Source organism: Pipistrellus kuhlii, unplaced genomic scaffold, assembly GCF_014108245.1.
Source record: "Pipistrellus kuhlii isolate mPipKuh1 unplaced genomic scaffold, mPipKuh1.p scaffold_m20_p_29, whole genome shotgun sequence".
Classification (NCBI taxonomy): Eukaryota; Metazoa; Chordata; class Mammalia; order Chiroptera; family Vespertilionidae; genus Pipistrellus; species Pipistrellus kuhlii.
In genome coordinates, this window is record NW_023425528.1 from 6,851,849 (window position 1) to 6,872,217 (window position 20,369).

The 20,369-nt window shown below is 39.3% G+C and overlaps 1 long non-coding RNA gene across 1 annotated transcript; it reads left to right on the top strand.

The window, feature by feature from the left end:
• Positions 1–588: 588 nt before the first annotated feature.
• LOC118728144 lies at positions 589–14,889 on the top strand. Its single transcript, XR_004990808.1, has 3 exons — positions 589–726; positions 7,106–7,108; positions 14,878–14,889. It is a non-coding gene; the product is annotated as an uncharacterized LOC118728144 (long non-coding RNA).
• The last annotated feature ends 5,480 nt before the right edge of the window (positions 14,890–20,369 follow it).

A 20,369-nucleotide genomic window follows, 5' to 3' on the forward strand; every position in this document is an offset into this window, starting at 1 on the left:
CTCCGGGCCTGGCTGCTCCCAGCCTGGCAGCCGCTGCTCTGGGCCTGGCTGCTCCCAGCCTGGCAGCTGCTGCTCCAGGCCTGGCCGCTCCCAGCCTGGCAGCTGCTGCCCCGGGCTTGGCCGCACCAGACCCGGCTGCTCCGGACTTGGCCGCTCCCAGCCTGGCAGCTGCTGCTCCAGGCCTGGCCGCACCCGACCCGGCTGCTCCGGGCCTGGCCGCTCCCAGCCTGGCAGCCGCTGCTCCGGGCCTGGCTGCTCCCAGCCTGGCAACCGCTGCTCCGGGCCTGGCCGCACCAGACCTGGCTGCTCCGGGCCTGGCCGGCCACTCCCAGCCTGGCAGCTGCTGCTCTGGGCCTGGCCACACCAGACCCGGCTGCTCCGGGCCTGGCCGCTCCCAGCCTGGCAGCCGCTGCTCCGGGCCTGGCCGCTCCCAGCCTGGCAGCCGCTGCTCCGGGCCTGGCCGCTCCCAGCCTGGCAACCGCTGCTTCGGGCCTGGCCGCACCAGACCCAGCTGCTCCGGGCCTGGCCGCTCCCAGCCTGGCAGCTGCTGCTCCGGGCCTGGCTGCACCCGACGCAGGCCTGTATTGGCCAAACTTTTAAATACATATATTTAAAGTACTCATCTTTAAGTTTATGGAATTGTATTGAGCAGTCAACCTGGTTTGTATAAGATCCACACATACTCCAGTTTGTAGTATTTGAACCCAAAGCTGTTACTTTGAAGCAGTAGAACCCTTTAACACATATTGTGAGACAAAACATAGTGATGTTGTGTGAATTATTAGTAGGTGCTAATAAATGATAACTTATATTTAGTCTAAAATTTATGGAGAAATTAATTTATCTGATTATATTATGAGTTTTTTATAAAAAAGTGTTAGCGCTCAGGAACCAGACTTCCTCAGTCTATTTCCTAGCTTTGCCATTCACTAGCTTTGTGACTTTGGTTGGGCAACTGACTTACATTCCTCAGCTGCATTTCTTCATCTAGAAAAGTGGGGATGACTGGTAATATATAGGATCTAGCTCATAGGGTGGTTGTTAGGTAACATGAGTCAACTCATATAAAGTGTTTAAAGCATAGTAAACTTATGTTGACTATCACCATTATCATCATTATTGTATTTAGACAGTATTCATCAGTTACGTTGTTTAATGTATTGCTAGCATACTCAGGGCCTTAAGGGATTAATTGCCTCTTGCTGAAGACTTTGTAGAAAGAGTTCTGGTTTCAGAGGTAGGAGACCTGGGCTCATTCTTTCACTAGCTTTGCAACCATGGACAAATCTCATAACACCCTCTCACTCCCTTAACCTTAGTTTCTTCTTCTCTTTTATTTAAAAAAAAAAAAGACTGGACTTCAAAAAAAATATTTTTTTTTTTGGCAAAAAGGGAAAGTTGAATGACAGAAGATGTAAGGAATGTAATAGTCTATGAAGTCCATCACAACTAGCTTTTTTATGTTTTTTTAAAATTATTCATTGTTTAAAGTATTACATATAGTAAATATTACATATGTCTCCTTTGCCCCCTTGACCTCTCCCTGGCCACCTGCACTCCCCAGCACATACCCTCACCTCCTTAGTGTCAGTGTCCATTGGTTATGTTTATATGCATGCATATAAGTCCTTTGGTTGATCTCTTATCTGCCCCCCTCCCCTACCTTCCCACTGAAATTCCATGGTCTGTTCGATGCTTCTCTGTCTCTGGATCTATTTTTGTTCATCAGTTTATGTTGTTCACTATATTACACAAATGAGTGAGATCATGTGGTATTTATCTTTCTCCAACTGGCTGATTTCGCTTAGCATAATGCTTTCTAGGTCCATCCATGCTTATGCTAATGGTAAAAATTATTTTTTACAGAAGAGTAGTATTCCATTGTGTAGATGTGCCACAGGTTTATTTTTAATATATATTTTTATTGATTTTTTACAGAGAGGAAGGTAGAGGGATAGAGAGCTAGAAACATCAATGATAGAGAGACACTGATCAGCTGCCTCCTGCACACCCCCATTGGGGACGTGCCCACAACCAAGGCACATGCCTTGACCAGAATCGAACATGAGACCCTTTAGTCCACTCTATCCACTGAGCCAAACCGGTTTCGGCAATGTGCCACAGTTTTTTAATCCATTTATCTGCATAGGCACTTGGTTGTTTCCAAATCTTAGCTATTGAAAATTGTGCTGCATGCACATAGGGGTCTGTATAACCTTTCTGATTGGTGTTTCTGATTTCTTGGGACATGTTCCCCACAAATAGCTTTTGTGTAATTTTGCTGTCCCTATATTTTGTTTGTTCTCTTGTTTTTTTAAATGATGCTGCAGATCTCAAGTTTCCTGTAGGGATATGAGGCTATGAATATTGCCATCACAAGAAGTGGGGAATCTAATAATATAAGGAGTCTCTGTAATTCTTATGTTCTCTCTTAAAAAAAAACAAAAACAAAAAAAACAACAGGGTTCTGTACAGATCATTGAAAGCAGTTCTTTCAAACTTTTTTACTGTGATTCACATTGCTGTGCACAAATGCTTATATGTATATCAAATGATATAACAATGTATATCAAATGATATAACAATGTTTATGTGAAAAAAACAATGTGATGCTCACTGACTTACTTTGTTTAAGTGCTGATCATGATCCAAATTGGTTCAAAGCCCCACAAAATAATGCTATCAAATAGAACTTTCTGTGAAGATGGAACTCTTCTGTGTCTGAGCTATTCATCACAGTAACTACTAGCCACATGTAGCTATTGAGCATTTGAAATATTAATGTGACTGAGGAACTGAATTTTAAATTTCATTCCATGTTGAATAGCACAGCTCTACAGACTTTGTAAGACACGGTTTGGAAAGGTTAGGTTAAAATAAGCTACTCTACAAAGTTTATTAAAGAAAGCTATCCCCTGGTCTCATTTTTTTAAAATTACTTTACCTCAGAAGCAACCACTTTAAACTTTTAGTGGATTATTTGGATATTTATTGTCTTGTATCTAAATAATGTGGTGGTTGTGTTGCTGCTTCTCAACTTTGTCATGATTTATTGACCTCTTACTATACTGAAGAACACTTCCTATTCTCCCAATATATATGTGTACTTGGGTAAATAAGTGTTTAAATGATAATTATGCTACACAGAGCTGAAACGTGTAGTAGGAAAATGGATTAACTTTATTTTTCTGTACTTATTTAATACTCACTCTTTCATTTGCTTTGCTTTCTATGTACTTGTCACTGATAATTCAACCTCAAACTCTCCACCAATTGTTCTCTCTCAAGATATGCAGATAATAAGAATTCTAACAATTTCATTTTATGGAAGAAATCTGTCCTAGAACCATCTGACCTACATCAATCTAGATCATTCATCCTCCTTTATCTGGTATGGGGCCATTTCTTAGGATCTACCTTCATCTTCATCCTAAGAGTTCTCTTCACCTTTATCTTGTGTTGGACCTCTTATTTCAGGTATCCCATATATTTTTCTTACTTGTATTATTTCCTCTTTGATGCAGTACATCTTGTAGTAGCTTACTGAAAATGGATATATGGAAGTTGCATTTCAGACCTTAATTGATAATTTGGTTGGATGTACAATTCTAGATTGAAAGTGTTCCCTCCATTGACATTAAACTACCAGGGTTAATTTTGGCAATTCGAAGCCTTTCCAATTTCTCCCATCCCTTCTATGTGACTTGTTTTCCCCTGTAGAAGCTCATAAAATTTCTGTGCTCTAAAATCTCAAGATCATGTGTTTTGGTGTGGGTATGTTTCCATTCATTGTACTAGGCCAGTGGTTAGCAAACTCAACAAAGCCAAATATCAACAGTACAAAGATTGAAATTTCTTTTGAGAGCCAAATTTTTTAAACTGAAACTTCTTCTAACGCCAATTCTTCAAAATAGACTTGCCTAGGCCATGGCATTTTGTGGAAGAGCCATACTCAAGGGGCTAAAGAGCCACATGTGGCTCACAAGATGCAGTTTGCCAACCACGGTACTAGGCCATTTCAGTCCATAAACTCACATGTACACCTGTTCTGATAAGTTTTCTTAAATTTAGTTGATTTTCCCCCTCTATTTTCTCTCTCTTTTGGACTTCTGATGTACAAATGATGAGTCACCTGGGTAGATCCTTAATTGTTTTTATGTTTTTGTTCCTACTTTTCATCTTTAAAAAATTATTTCTGGGAGATTTCATCTACTGGATATTTTAGCTCTTTTTAATTTTTCATTTCTGCTATCATGTTTATAATTTTTAAGAGCTGTGATTTGTTGTTCTAAATATTCTTTTCTCAATTCTTGCTTCATGGTATCTTTAAAAACTTTTTTCCCCTTTACTATGCAGAGCAAATTTATTCTAATTTAGCTTTTTTTCTTTATTACTTTTTTTTCTCTGTTCTATGAAAGTAATTGATAATCCTTGCCTGCTTGTTTATTAGAAGAAAGTACTGGAAAGCTAACTGGAAGGTCTAAGTGTGTGTGGAGCTGTTAAGAACTTTACAGTGTAAGGTGATTTTGTCTGAGCCATTTTGCAAATCCCACATCAGTATCTTTAGAATTTCTCTCTAGGGCTGATTGGATTCTCCTGTGAGAAGTTTCTTCCAATCTCTTGTATGGAGGGTGGATTTTGAACTACCAGTATTCTGGGGAATCATATGCCAAATAAAAAAAGGCTGGGGAGCGAGTTGCTTCTGTATTCATCATGCCTACAATTGCTTCATTGCCATGTTTTCTGTCCTGTTGCCAATGTCCCCTCAATTTTCCTTCAATTTTCTGCTGGGGTGAGAAATGGGCAGTATGATTGAGGGAAGTTGTTGATGGATCTGTATTTTTTTTAAATAGCTGCTTCAGTCTTCACCCCGCTATAACAGAATACTATACATGGTATGGCTTAAACATCATTTATCTCTCACAGTTCTGGAAGCACTAAGTCTGAAACAAGGGTGTTAGTATTGTCAGATTCTTGGTGGGAGCCCCTTCCTAGTTTACAGATAGACAATCTCTTGCTGTATATCACAGCAAAGAGCAAAGAGAGCAAAGTCTTGTGTCTCTTATAAGGGCACTAACCTCATCACCTCCCAAAGACCCCATTTTCTAATCACATTGGGAATTAAAACTTCAACCTAAGGCCAGCATGGCTCATTGGTTGAGCATCAGTCTATGAACCAGGAGGTCAGAGTTTGATTCCTGGTCAGGGCCCATGCCTGGGTTGCATGCTCGATCCCAAGTGTGGGATGTGCAGGAGGCAGCTGTTTAATGATTCTCCCTCATCATTGATGTTTCTATCCTTTTCCTTTCCTTTCCAAAATCAACAAAAACATTTTAAAATAAACTTCAACATACTAATATTGGGGTGATGCAAACAGCCCAAAACATTAGCTTTCAATCAGTCTTTTCTCTCGCTTTAGCCCCTTTGCTTCCACTTGTAGAAGTACCTGGTCCTGGCATTTTCAGAGCCCTTTAGACATTACACGCAATATAAATGTTTCTCTTTTTTCTCACTGCCCATTTAGGATTGTATAAAGATTTGACTTTACACCAGTATCTGGCTTCCAAAAATTATTACTGTTTTCATTTCTATTTCTTCTGTCCTTGTGGGTTTACACCTTTTAAAAAATTACTTAGTATAGTTTTAGTGAGTTTTCTTTCGTCTGGAGCTCTTTTATTTTTTTACCCAGGAGGTTTCTTTTTAAAAAATATTTTTATTGACTTCAGAGCAGAAGAGAGAGGAAGAGAGATAGAAACATCAATGATGTGAGAGAATTATTGATCAGCTGCCTTCTGCATATCCCTCACTCAGGATTGAGCCTGCAACCAGGGCATGTGCCCTGATCAGGAATAGAACTGTGATCTCCTGGTTCATAGGTTGATGCTCAACCACTGAGCCATGCTGATCGGCCCCCCAAGGTTTCTTTATTATATATTATGAAGTGTGTATCTAAAATATTATATTAAGAGGTGCTTAGCTACTCATTAAAATAGATGAACTTAAAAAAAACCAAACACCTGACAATATTAAGTGATGGTGACAATGTGGAATAAAGCATGTAAATTCTCATACATTACTGGAGAGTGTGGAAATTGATACAGCCATTTTTTGAAACCTGTCTCACTATTATTAATAAAAAATTAAATTTACATTTAATCAGTGACCTAGCCATCCCACTTCATTTAATTAAATATTAAATGAAACTATGCTATTCAAGGACCTGCTGTTCTTCTGCCACATATAAGAATTGTAGCAGCACTACTAATACTGATCCAAATTAGAAACAACTAAAACAGCCATAGAAGAAGTTGTGTTATATCCACAAGAAGAAATACTGCTACAAAGCAAATAAAAAATTAACTCTAGCTACATGCAAAAACATGGGTAAATTTCACAGATAATTATGTCATATAAAATAAGCTAGTCACAAGAGTACATTATGATTCCATGTATATGAAGTTCAAGAACAGACAAGATATCTATGGTGATAGAATGCAGAAAACAGTTTTATTTGAAGAGACTGGTGTTATTGCCTGGAGTGGGATATGCAGGAACCTTCTGGCATGCTGGAAATGCTCTATATCTTATATATAACAGCATCCTGGGTAGGGTCAGATATGTCTGGCCTGGACAAATAAGATGGATGCTATAGAGGAGAAACTGAAAAATGGGGGTATTTGGGTGTGTTGAAGGAGAAGAAGATGAAACAATTAGGTTTATCATTCTGTCTAGCATATGCTAATCCTCTAACCACTCTTTAGAATAGGGGTGTCGAACTCAATCAGAGAAGGGGCCAAAATCTAAAATCCAGCCTAAATCGCGGGCCGAATGGTTTACTGAACAGTCATAAACTGACAATGTTAACCAGAAATGTGAATTTAAAATGAGTGGAACAATCTTTTCCTTAACAGTGCTGTTAACCAACTCACATGCTATCAAGCAAAACAGTAATATTGGTATCAAGCAAAACAGTAATATTGGAATGTACCTAAAATGCTCATTGTTTTGTTTTCTGGCTAGATGTCTGACACCGTTTTCCCCGGATCAATGAGTCAATGTTCGGTTTTATTTCTTGGGCTGTAGCAACCTGCAAAACAGCATGGAGGTTGTCATCGGTAATGCGTGATCTGTGCTTGTTTTTGTTCAGATTCATTATTGAAAACATCTGTTCACAAAGATAGGTTCTCCCGAACATGGATAGAATACGGGCAGCATGAAGTCGGAGCTCTGGCATTGAGTCAGGGGGCAGTAGAGGGTAGAAGTCCTCAATTTCAACATCCTGAAACCTTGATTTCAGGCCACTGTCAGACTGAAGCCCGATTATCTCCATCTGAAGGTGATGGGGCACATTGTTGACATCAACTGTAAAAGGATTGGCAAAGATGTCAAAGCCTGAGTGCTGTGTTCTAAAGTCAGAGAAGCGCCGCTCAAATTCACTTAGTAAACGGCTAACTTTGGTAGCCAGCCAACTGCAAGGAAAAGTACCAGAAATAGTGGTTGAGATACTCAAACAAACGGGAAAGTGGGCAAGATTGTCCTGTTCCAGTTGGGACTTCCATAGTTGAAGTTTACGCTGGAATGCTGTGATCATGTCAGACATCTTTGTGATGACTTGTTTGCGTCCCTGCAGCTTCAGATTCAGTTGGGCGAGATGCTCGCATATGTCACACATCATAGCAAAATCACATAGCCAGGGGGGATCCGACAGTTCAGGCAAGGGCTTTCCTTTACTTTCCATGAAAAGAGCAATTTGTTCTCTGAGCTCAAAAAATCTTTTGAGGACCGCGCTCTTGCTCAGCCATCTTACTTCTGTGTGGTATGGCACGTCTCCATGCTCTGCACCCACCTCCTGTAAAAACTACTGGAACTGGCGATGATTCAGGCCACGTGCCCGTATAAAGTTAATAGTTTTAATGACTGTGGTCATTATGTCATTCATGTCCAGAACTTTTCCACACATAGCCTCTTGGTGGATAATGCAATGATAAGTAATCAAGGGTGTGTGGCAGTGACTTTTTTGCATTCTTTCCTTCATTAGTCCAACCAAGCCTTTCTTTTCTCTGCACATTGAAGGTGCGCCATCGGTAGTTAGCCCCACCAACTTTTCCCAGGGTAATTTAAAATTATTTATAGATTTCTCCACAGCCTCAAATATATCTCTACCAGTCGTCGTCCCATGCATGGCACCTACATCCAAAAGTTCCTCAGTGACAGAGAGGTCGGTCTTCGTAGCACGTATAAAGATGGACAGCTGCGCTGTATCAGTGCTGTCTGTGCTTTCATCCATAGCAAGTGAAAAAGCGAGATAACTGCATGCCTGTTCGGCCAGCTGTAATGATAGATTTCCTGAGAGTTCTTGAACTCTATCTGCAATGGTGTTTCTTGACAAACTGACATTTTGAAAACTCTGTATCTGGTCTGGGCATACTTGCTCACACACTTTTAGCATGCATTGCTTCAAAAAGGCACCCTCTGAAAAACACCTTGAAGTACGGGCAATTTCTTCAGCCACTATAAAGCTTGCTTTCACTGCAGCATCATTTTTCGCTGTAGCCTTTGTAAACATTTGCTGCTGTGATTGTAGTTTGCCTTTTAGTTCTTTAAAAATTTTATGCTTTTCTTCCAAAGTATATTTGCCATACTTAACATTATGTTTGGTGTCAAAATGATGATGTATATTGTACTCTTTCATCACCAACACTGTCTCATAACACAATATACACACTGGTTTGCCCTCTCTAAGCACAAACATGTATTCATTTTCCCATTTGTCATTAAATTGTCTGCCTTCACCATCAACTTTTCTTTTCCTGGACATTTTGGGATCAATATTGGCAGTAAAAGATGTAGTTTATTGGAAATCTGCGTTAGAAGGAAAAAGTTGAAAACTGCACAGGGATAGCTTGATTTGGCAGATGGAGTGGAGAAAAAAAAAGTCAGTCAATAAATGCCTGGCTGGGTACAGATAGCAGATTCTGTTGCGATTTTTATGCCTGCACTTTATGCCAGGAACTGGCAGCTTCTGCTGTGTATTTTTTATGCCCGCACACTCACTCTGTCCTCTGCTCTGCCACCCGCACAACCACATCGGATGCTGGACTATAGGTCACGCCTCCTGAATCTCGCGTGACTTGTTATCTATGCGCATGCGTAATAGATAGCAAGTACGGCGGCCGGCGAGGCGGCCAGCGAGATCACAAGCCTCCTATGTCACCACGTGTCATTGTGATGGAACGCAGCGGAGTGCAGTGATGACAGCACGGTGTGGGCCACATTGCAAGGCCTGGTGGGCTGGATTTGGCCCGCGGGCCTTGTGCTTGACATGTGTGCTTTAGAACAAGTGTGTTTACATGTTCAGAAGAGCCTTAAAGATCATCTAATGGGGAGCATCTTTGTGGGTCTGACTAGAGGAAGCACATGTAGGTGGCTATGAAATAAGAGGTCCAGAAAACTTGTTTGAACTTAAAATACCTGAATGTAGATCAGTATATTTCAATGTTTACACGCATTTGTAGTCTCATTTGGGCTTAGTTTTTGAGACATGACATCTCGATGTACCAAAAAGTCATCTCTTACTCTCCCCTCTATTACCACCCTAGATTAGAACCTAACCCCTTTTTACCAAGAACTATACCAACCTCCCAACTAGTTTCTTGGCAAGTATTTTTTTCCATCCCCACCCGTATATTCCATCTTGTATATAAACCTGCCAAACTTACCTTCCTAATATAACACCTTGTTGATACTATTTGTATTCTAATCAATATGTTAGTTTGGTATTCAAGTTCCAGAATCAAAAGAGCTTTCTACTTACCTCATCTCTCTATCAGGAACCTTCCATTCTATTTCATTTCTGCATTCTCCAGTATGCCAAGTTCATTCTCCCAAGTGGTTCTTCACCCTGGCTGCCTTTAGGAATCATGTAGGAAGATTAGCATCAACAACAAAAACCAAAACAAGCTGAAACCTGCTTGGCTCAGTGGATAGAGCGTCTGTCTGCACACTGAAGGGCCCCAGGTTCGATTCTGGTCAAGGGCATGTGCATTGGTTGTGAGCACATCCCCAGTGGGGGGTGTGCAGGAGGTGGCTGGTCCATGTTTCTCATTGATGTTTCTAGCTCGCTATCCCTCTCCCTTCCTCTCTGTAAAAAATCAATAAAATATACTTAAAATACGCACACACACACACACACACACACACACACACACACAAAACAAATGAAAACCAATACTCATGTCTCATTCTCTCTCACTGGCCAACAATGGCTTCCCTGCTCCATCTGTAAATTTCTTTATAAGCACCTCTCTTCAGGATTAAATCATAAGATAATTCCAGAAGAAAAGACAGTCTTCACAGATTATCAGGGAAGGCTTCTAGTTAACTGTTGGCTCCCTAAAATTACTGTTAGCATAGAATCAAATTTTCTTTTGCTTTGGTAGATAAGCTATTTCCATCAACACTTGAAAACCTTACAGAATCTGAAAAAAAGTATAGATCCAGGACATTTCTTGAAAGACACTACAAGTATCAGAAATGGGCACTGCTTCCTATGATGGGTCACTTGGAAGTGATAAATATCAACTTTACCTAATTTGTGTTTTTGTCTTGGGGCAGTAAAAAATCAAAGGAAAAGGAAAAAGAAGGCAGAATGTATTGATTCACTTACTTGTCTCTCCATAGTGACTTTTGCAGCAGAAATCTGAAAACAATTATTTTGAAGTCAGATATTTGTTCCTGTGCCTAGCTCTTTTCTAGCCCGTATGTTATAAGAAGATCGGAATCAGATATACATATACATGCATATATATTACAGGCATGTCCACATATATTTTCTTTTTTAAGTCCTCATCAGAGGATATTTTCCCATTGATTTTTAGAGAGAGTGGAAGAGAGTGGGGAAGACAGAAATATCGACATGAGAGAAACACATCAATTGGTTGCCTCCTGCATTTTCCCCGACCAGGGCCCCAGGAGAAGCCTGCAACCAAGGTATGTACCCCTGACCAGAATAAAACCTGGGACTTTTTAGTCCGCAGGCTGACACTCTATCCACTGAGCCAAAGCAGCTAGGGCTATTTTCTTTTTTATGGCCATTAGATCTACCTTAGCTTCATTTTCAACATTCCTTAGAATAGGGCATTCCAATGGCCACGTTCAATTTGGGATGGTGAATAGCACACATTCAAATAGGAAAGTAGTAATATAGCTCCCCAAGACAGGGCCAGAGGAAACTCGGGACATCTTCCTACCCAGATGGTGACTAAAGTATGAACTATCTCGGGGAGAAATGCAGAGAAATGAGTTAAAATCTGTTAGATTTGATCCCCAGGTTTATCTAAGGCACATCATTTTAAATCCAAATCTGCATTTCATTGGCCATCAAGATTCATGATGGTGAAAGAATTATAACCTTTCTAAGTGAATTCAAGTGAAGGGAAGGATACAGAGTCTTCTGTTTCATTTCATCTGGAGTCTTTGTTATCTCTGCAAGAGGCCCCTTGGGTTCTCTTTGCCAGTGAATTCTTCCCTTTTGCTTATGTTATAAGCAATAGCTCTCTCTACCCCATTTTTTAGTGTTGTAGGGTATCTTGGTGGGCCTTCAGTTTTGCGCAGAGAAGAAAAACTCCAAACTGACCTGGAGCTGTGAGGATTCTGCATCCTGTCTCCAGGAGGAAGGCTGTATAATTTCATTCTCTTATAATGTTTGACTTTCTTTTTTAAATGTTATTAAAGGTGGATTTTGCACTGGGCTTTTTTTTTTCTACAGTAAATCCATTTCTGTTTTAAGGTCCTCACATGTTCCAATAAGGTTTTATTTTTTGTTTTACTTCTGGACTTTTTCTTGTTTAGTATTGCTAAGTGCAATAGGGGAGAAAAAAGAAAGGTCTTATATTGCTATCAGCACACAATATAATGAGTCCTCAATGTCATTGATTAGTTCTGTAACTTTAGATAAAAGGATGGATAAGGAAACCAATTTTATCATAGGCTCATTGATATAAATGAGTTCTACGGCATCTTATGAATGTTGTAATGAAAGGGCATCAAATGAAACAACATTGAACCAAATAACATTATTTGAGTATCTGCTGTATTAGAATAAGGGGGTAAATTAGAAGCTGAACTGTGAGCTGAAGACTTAAGTATGTGCAAATTTGGCAAAGACAGAGAGCTTTTCAGACTTCAGTTACCTGGGAAGGCTTCCTTGGAACCTCTAGTCTGAGCCTAATGCTGAAGAGGCAAGATAGACTCTTACCAATTTCTAGCAAATAACAATGTGTATGCACCTGCAGCAGTGTTCCTTCTGTGACCACCAGCCTGCAGACAAAATGGGGTGATGGCAACAGCAATATCATGGGCAATAGCTTGACATTCTAAATCAGAGAACTCTAGAGATTGAAAGTGTGCCTGAGATATTGATGTCTTCTGCCCTTGGGGTGGCCAAAATTCCCTGGAAGGGTACTTTCTTATTAATTTATTCCAAGAGGTCATATATATTTGTTATGTGGTAAAAAAAAAAAAAAAAGAAACTTTTTGGGAAGTGCTATTCTAGATATACCCCTCTTCTTTGAAAGCATTGGTGACACATGGACACAATGCTTTGTTTCCATGTCTGTAGTTCTAGACAGACTGTTAGTTTTCTGAAGGTAGATAGACAGTGTCTGACTGATACAGTACTATATCTCTAATGCTTGCCTCTGTACCTGATACATAGTACATTCACAGAAATTATGTCATGCAAATAACAACCTCAATGAGATATCACCCCATGCATGTAGAATGGCTATTATAAAAAAGACAACAGCCCTAGCCAGTTTGGCTCAGTGGATAGAGCACTGGCTCTTAGACTGATGGGTCTCAGGTTCGATTCCAGTCAAGGGCATATGCCTCAGTGCAGGTCAAGGGCATGAACCTTGATTGCAGGCTCCTGATCTTCGGCTCTGATGGGGGCGTGTGAAGGAGGCAACTAATTGATGTGTCTCTTTCACCTTGATGTTTTTCTCTCTGTGTTTCTCCCTCTTCCTTCCATTCTCTCTAAAAATGAATGGAAAATTATCCTCAGGTGAGGATTAACAAAACAAAAACAAAAAAAACGAAGAAAAAGAAATCCTTGTGCACTATTGGTGGGAATGTAAGTTGGTGCAACCACAATAGAAAACAGTATGGAGGAGCATCAAAAATTCAAAATAGAACTATCATATCACCCAGTAAATTTCACTTTTTTTTTTTCAAAAAAAGTGAAAACATAAATTTGAAAAGATATATGCACCTCCATGCCCATTGCACCATTATTTACAATGGTCAAGACACACACACACACACACACACACACACACACACACACACACACTCTGGAATATTATATTATTCAACCATAAAAGGGGAAATCTTGCCATTTGAAACAAAGTGGATGGATCTTATAGGCATTAGGCTAAGTTAAATACTAGTAAGTCATACACAGAAAGACAAATACAATATGATACACTTATATGTAAAATTTAAAAAAGAAAACGAGCTCATAGATACAGAGAACAGATTGGTTGCAAGGATGAGGAGTGGTGAAATGGGTGAAGAGGGTCAAAAAGTACAACTTTCCTGAAAAACTAATTTGAAAATAGTCATTGAAGCATTATTTACAATAGTCAAGACTTGAAAGTAACCCAAGTGTCCATCAGTAGATAATGAATGGATAAAAAGGCTGGAATACTTACACAATGGAATACTGCTCTGCCATAAAAAGGAAGAAAATATTACTTTTTGCAACAACATGGATGGACGTGGAGAACAATATGCTAAGTGAAAGAAGCTAGTCAGAGAAAGATAAGTACCATATGGTTTCACTCATATGTGGAATTTAATGAACAAGCTGAACTGCCAAGCAAAATAGACACAGACTCACAGATATAGAGCAGGCAGAAAGCTCTGGTAGTGATGGTGGGTGTTGGGGATGGAATGGAAGGATTAAGCAAAAAAGAAAGAGAACTCATGGCCATGGACATAAGTGTGGTGATTGTGGGGGTAGGGGCTGGTGGAGGTGGAAGAGGGCATAAAATGGATAAATGGTGATTGAAAAATAAAATAAAAAAAAGGAAAAGTACAACCTTCCAGTTATAAAATAAATAAGTCTTTCAGATGTAATGTAATGATGACTATGCTCAATAATACAATATTGCACATTTGGAAGTTGCTGAGAGTACACATTAAAAGTTTTCATTGCAGGGAGGAAAATGGTGATGGAATAGACAAATGTGTCCCAAGCCTTGTCCCAGAGCAGAAAGAAAGAACAGCTGAGTGTCACACTGGGAGTGTTTGTTGGCGAGTTGAGGGACAGCTGAACTCAGGAGAAGGTGAGGGACTGCTAGATGGGGTTCCCCTGACCAGACAGACCCCACTGCTCATGGGTCCCCTTCAGGAGCTGCAGGCTCAGAAGCAGAGACTGCAGCATCTTGAAAGGGAAAGTGGATCTTGTCGGAAACCTGAAAATCTACAACTGTGGAAACCACCAAACAGCTACCAGCCCCAGAATACCAGTTGCCAATCGATGCAAATGCACGAATTCAGGGGGGCTCTACATTCCACCACAGAAAGGAAAGAGAGAACTACATAACCAGATATCCAGAGAAGACAGCCTATGGGGAGACAAAGAAACAGCCTATGGGGAGATATGAAAGAAAAGAAGGCATCACCAGAAAAGGAAGTAAATGAAAGAGAGGCAAGCAACCTGTCAGAGAAAGAATTCAGAGAAATTGTCATAAGGTGGCTAAAAAGAATGGAAGACAAATTCGACAATATGTGAAGAACCAAGAGGAAATGAAGAACCAAGAAGAAATGAAAAATGAAATCACTGCTGTAAATAACACAAGAGAAAATATCAAGAATAGACTAGAAGAAGCAGAGGACCACATCAGTGAACTAGAAGATAAGGTGGGAAAAAATGCCCAAGTAGAGCAGCATCAATAAAAAAATTAAAAAGCAGGAGGAAAACCTGAGGGAGCTTTGGGACAACACAGAACAAAACATCCGCATAATAGGGCATACAGAAGGAGAGTAAACTGAGCAAGGAATATAAAACCTGATTGATGAAATAATGATAGAAAACTTCCCTGATATAGGGAAGAAAAACCCACACAAATCCAAGAAGCTCACACAATCCCAAGCAAAATAAACCCCAAAAGACCGACACCAAGGCACATCATAATTAAATTGGTGAATACCAATGACAAAGTAAGAATATTAAAAGTGGCCAGAGAGACACAAAGTTACATACAAAGGAACCCCCATCAGACTAGCAACTGATTTCTCAACAGAAACTCATCAGTCCAGAAGGGAATGGAATGCAATATACAAAGTCATGCAAAGTAAGAGTCTGAATTCAAGAATACTATACTCCAGTAAGGCTATCAATCAAAACTGAAGATATAATCAGGAGCTTCACAGACAAAAAAACTAAGGGAATTTATTACCACCAAACCAGCAATGCAAGAAATGCTAAAGGGTCTGCTGTAAAAAAACAAAAAGAAAAAGGAAATGAAGAAGGAACACAGGGGTAAAGAATGAAAATGGCAACAAATAAGAACCTATCAATAATAACTTTAAATGTAAATGAATTAAATGCCCCAATCAAATGACATAGGGTAATGGATTGGATTAAAAACAAACAAACAAACAAGCAAACAAAAAAACAAGACACATATATCTGCTGTTTATCAGAAATGCACCTCAGAAAAAAAGATGCACACAGACTGAGGGTAAAGGGATGGAAAAAGGTTTTCCAGGCAAATGGAAAAAAAAAAAAAAAAAAGCTGGGATAGCAGTACTTATATCTGACAAGTTAGATCTCAAAGTGAAGGACATAATAAGAGATAAGGAAGGCCACTACATAATACTAAAGGGAGCAATCCAACAAGAAGAAATAACATTGCTAAACATATATAGGAGAACCCAAATATATATATTTTTTAAAAAAACTCTCTGAGAATATATCAAGGTAGAGATTAACAGCAATACAATCATAGTAGGAGACTTTAATACCCCACTATCACCATTGAAAAAATCCTCTAAACAAAACAAAACAAAACAAAAACAGCAAAAAACATCTATCCTAAATGACTCACTAGAACAGAAGGAATTAATTGATAACTTCAGAACATTTCACCCCAAAGCCACAGACTATACATTCCTCTTAAATGCACATGGGTCATTTTCAAAGATAGACAATCTGTTGGCTCATAGGCAAAGTCTCTTCAAATTCAAGAAGATAGAAATCATATCAAGCATCATCTCAGATCACAGTGGCATAAAACTGGAAATCAACTACAATAAAAACAATCCAAAAAATCAAACACATGGAGACTAAACAGCATGCTATTAAACAATTACTGGGTTACCAGAGAGATGAAGTAAGAAATAAAAAACATTAGGGCAACAAATGACAATGAAAACAAAACAATCCAAAATCTATGAGACACAGCAAAAGCAGTCTTGAGAGGCAAGTTCATAGCTCTACAAGTCTACTGAAAAAATCAAGAAACAATGGTAATAAACTACCTAACCATCGAATTAGAAAGAGAGCAACAATAAAAGCCCAGTGTAAACAGAAGGAAGGAAATAATAAAGATCAGAGCAGAGATAAATTACACAGAGACCAAAGAAACAATACAAAAGATCAACAAAACCAAGAGTTGGTTCTTTGAAAGGATAAACAAGATTGATTAACATCTAGCCAGGATCACCAATAAGCAAAGAGAAAAGACCCAAATAAACAAAATCAGAAACGAAAGAGGTAAAATAACAACAGATCCCACCAAAATACAAATGATTATTAAAAATACTATGAGCAACTCTATTCCAACAAACTGGACAACCTGGAGGAAATGGACATATTTTTAGAAAAATATAATCTTCCAAAACTCAATCAAAAAGAATCTAAACAGCCCAATAGGCCAATTACTATGGAAGAAATTGAAGCAGTCATCAAAAAGCTTCCGGCAAACAAAAGCCCAGGGCCAGATGGCTTCACAGGGGAGTTTTACTAAACATTCACGGAAGACTAAAACCTATACTCCTCAGACATTCCAAAAAATTCAAGAGGAAGGAACACTTCCAAGCTCCTTCTATGAAGCCAACATCACCCTAATATCAAAACCAGATAAAGACAACACAAAGAAAGAATATTAGAGGTCAATATCCCTCATGAACAAAATGATGCCAAAATCCTCAATAAGATTCTAGCAAATCAGACCATACACCATGACCAAGTAGGATTTATCCCAGGAATGCAAGGATGATACAATATCCACAAATCAATAAATGTGACACATCACATAAACAAATTGAGAGATAAAAATCACATAGTAATATCAATTGATTCAGAAAAAGCATTTGACAAAATCCCAAACCTTTTCTTGATAAAAACGCTCAACATGGTGGGAATAGAAGGATCATACCTCAACATAATAAAAGCCGTATATGATAAACCCACAACTAACATCGTACTTAATGGGCAAAAACTAAAACCATTTCCCCTAAGAACAGGAACAAGACAGGGATGCCCACTCTCACCACTCTTGTTTGACATAGTACTGGAAGTATTAGCCATTACAATTAGATAAGGAGAAGAAATAAAAAGCATCCAAATCAGGAAAAAAGAAGTAAAGCTGTCCTTATTTGCAGATGACATGATATTGTACATAAAAACCCAAAAATACTCAATCAAAAAACAATTAGTAATAAATGAATTCAGCAATGTAGCTTGATATAAAATTAACGCCAAAAAGTTATGTCATTTCTATACACCTGTTTGGATGGCGATTTCCAATAATAAGAGAGCAACCTTTCTTGGCTTACCAGAAGTCTGTATCTATTGACTGAGATTTACTATACCGACCGAAATTTTGTCTTTCTGCTCTATCTCTCCCTTAGTGATTAAGAGGAACAAAGAGTATTATACATTCCTATTGACTGACCTCCCATTCAATGTTTGTTTATAAAAGGCATTACACAGTTAATAAAGCTGCTGAAGTCTGTCAATGGCTTGCAGCCCTCCCGATTCCCCTTTCTTGTATTTCTTTTCTTAATTCCCACCTCCCTAGTTCAGTCCGGTTCATCTGTCAGGCTGTCCCTGGCAGGAATATATCCTAAGAACTAGAAACACCAATCAGAAAGAATATATGCACCCCTATGTTCATAGCAGCACAATTTACAATAGTTGAAATTTGGAAACAGCCTAGGTGCCCATCAGCAGATGACTAGATCAGAAAACTATGGTACATCTACACAATGGAATACTATGCTGCCATAAGAAAGAAGGAATTCTTACCATTTGCAGCAACTTGGATGGAACTGAAGAACATTATGCTAAGTGAAATAAATCAGTCAATGAAAGAAAAATACCACATGATATCACTCATTTATAGATGATAAAAAACATTATAAACTGATGAACAAAAAGATAGATACAGAGGCAGTAAAGCATCAAACAGATTGTCAAATTACAGTGGGAAAATTAGGGAGAGATGGGGGAGATAAAAGATCAACCGAAGGACTTGGTTATAAGCATATAAGCATAACCAATGGACACAAAACACTGGAGGGTGAGAGCATGTATGGGAGTGGGTTGGGGGGCAATGGTAAGATATGTACACATATAATACCTTAATAAAAATTAAAAATAAAATAAAATAAAAGGTCTCATTGCAAGAAAAACATTTGTGACCATATATGACTGATGTTAATATAGTGATCATTTCAGAATGTATACAAGTACTGGTACCAAATCATAATTTTGTATACCTGAAACTAATATGATCTTATATGTCAATTACACTTGAATTTTTTTTAAAGAAAATATTTAGTGAATAAATAAATGAGAAAGTTTAGACCTTAAAGGATGAGTAAAATTTGAATAACATGGAAGGCTTATAGGTTTGCAGGGAAGAATATATTAATAGAGACAGATATGTGCCAAGCATAATTTGGAGAGCAATTGAGAAGCCCACAACTTTCATGGTGTTTTTTTTGTTTTTTTGTTTGTTTTTGTTTTTTACTATTTTTTTCAGTTACAGTAGTCATACAATATTATATTAATTTCAAATGTAAACCTTGGTGATTATATATCATTTAACTTTCTAAGTGTTCATACCATTAAATCTCATACCCATATGGCACCATACACAGTTAATATAATAGAATATTATTGACTGTTTTCACTATGCTATAGTTTACATCCCCATGACTATTCTGTAACTATCAAATGTACTTCTTAATCCCTTCACCTTTTTCACCCATCCTCCCATCTGGCCTTGAAAATATTCCCTGTACCTATGTCCATTATTTATTTCTGTTCTGCCTGTTCATTTATTAGTGGGAAATTAGCAGGTCCCATACTTCTTATCCTATCTAATAAAAGAGAAACTTGCAAATTGACTGTACCTCTCCTACACTCACCAGCCAATCAGGAGTGAGTATGCAAATTAACCCAACAAAGATGGAGGTTAATTTGCATATGAAGGAGCTGAGTGACCTGGGTCTCGGGAACATCCTCTGGACCCAGGCGGCTCCTAGCCTGCAGGCCCGAACTTAGGTCCTGAGCAGCAGGGGTCCCAGAACATGCCCCAGCCACTCTGGGACTGTGGGCACAGGCCCCAAGCTGCTTGTGTGTACACTGGCACTGAACAGTATTTCGGGTCCATGCCCCCCCAGCCCAGTGCCCATGACAGGGGTCTGGCTGCCGATTGGGCACCGGGCTGGGGGGCATTCGGGGACCTCAGGCAACCATGGCTACACGCAGCCCATGGGTCCCTGCATGGCTTCCAGCCTACCACCCAAGACTCGGGGCTGGCTGCTGGCCTCAGGAGCATGTCCTCTTATTCTCCACCCCCGGTGGCAGGGACATGCCCTTAGCCCAGTGGACACAATGCAGGGGGTCCTCTGCTGCATGAGCTGCAGAGAAACACCTTTTCTTTTGTTTTAAAATATATTTTATTGATTTTTTTACAGAGAAGATGGGAGAGGAATAGACAGTTGGAAACATCAATGAGAGAGAAACATTGATCAGCTGCCTCCTGCACGCTTCCCACTGGGGATGTTCCTTCAACCAAGGTACATGCCCTAAACAGGAATCAAACCTGGGACCCTTCAGTCTGCAGGCTGAGCCAAATCAGTTCGAGAGTAAATACCTTTTCTGACTACTCATTGGTTAAGCTCCCTGTACACCACCACTTGCAGTGTTCTTGGTAACTTGGGTTATAAGAATACAAGACGGTCATCTAGGTTTTTTCCACCACACTCCTGGAGGAAAAAACAAAGGTCCATTGCTGGAGGGGCTAAGAAATGTCATACCGGTTTGGCTCAGTAGATAGAGCCTCGGC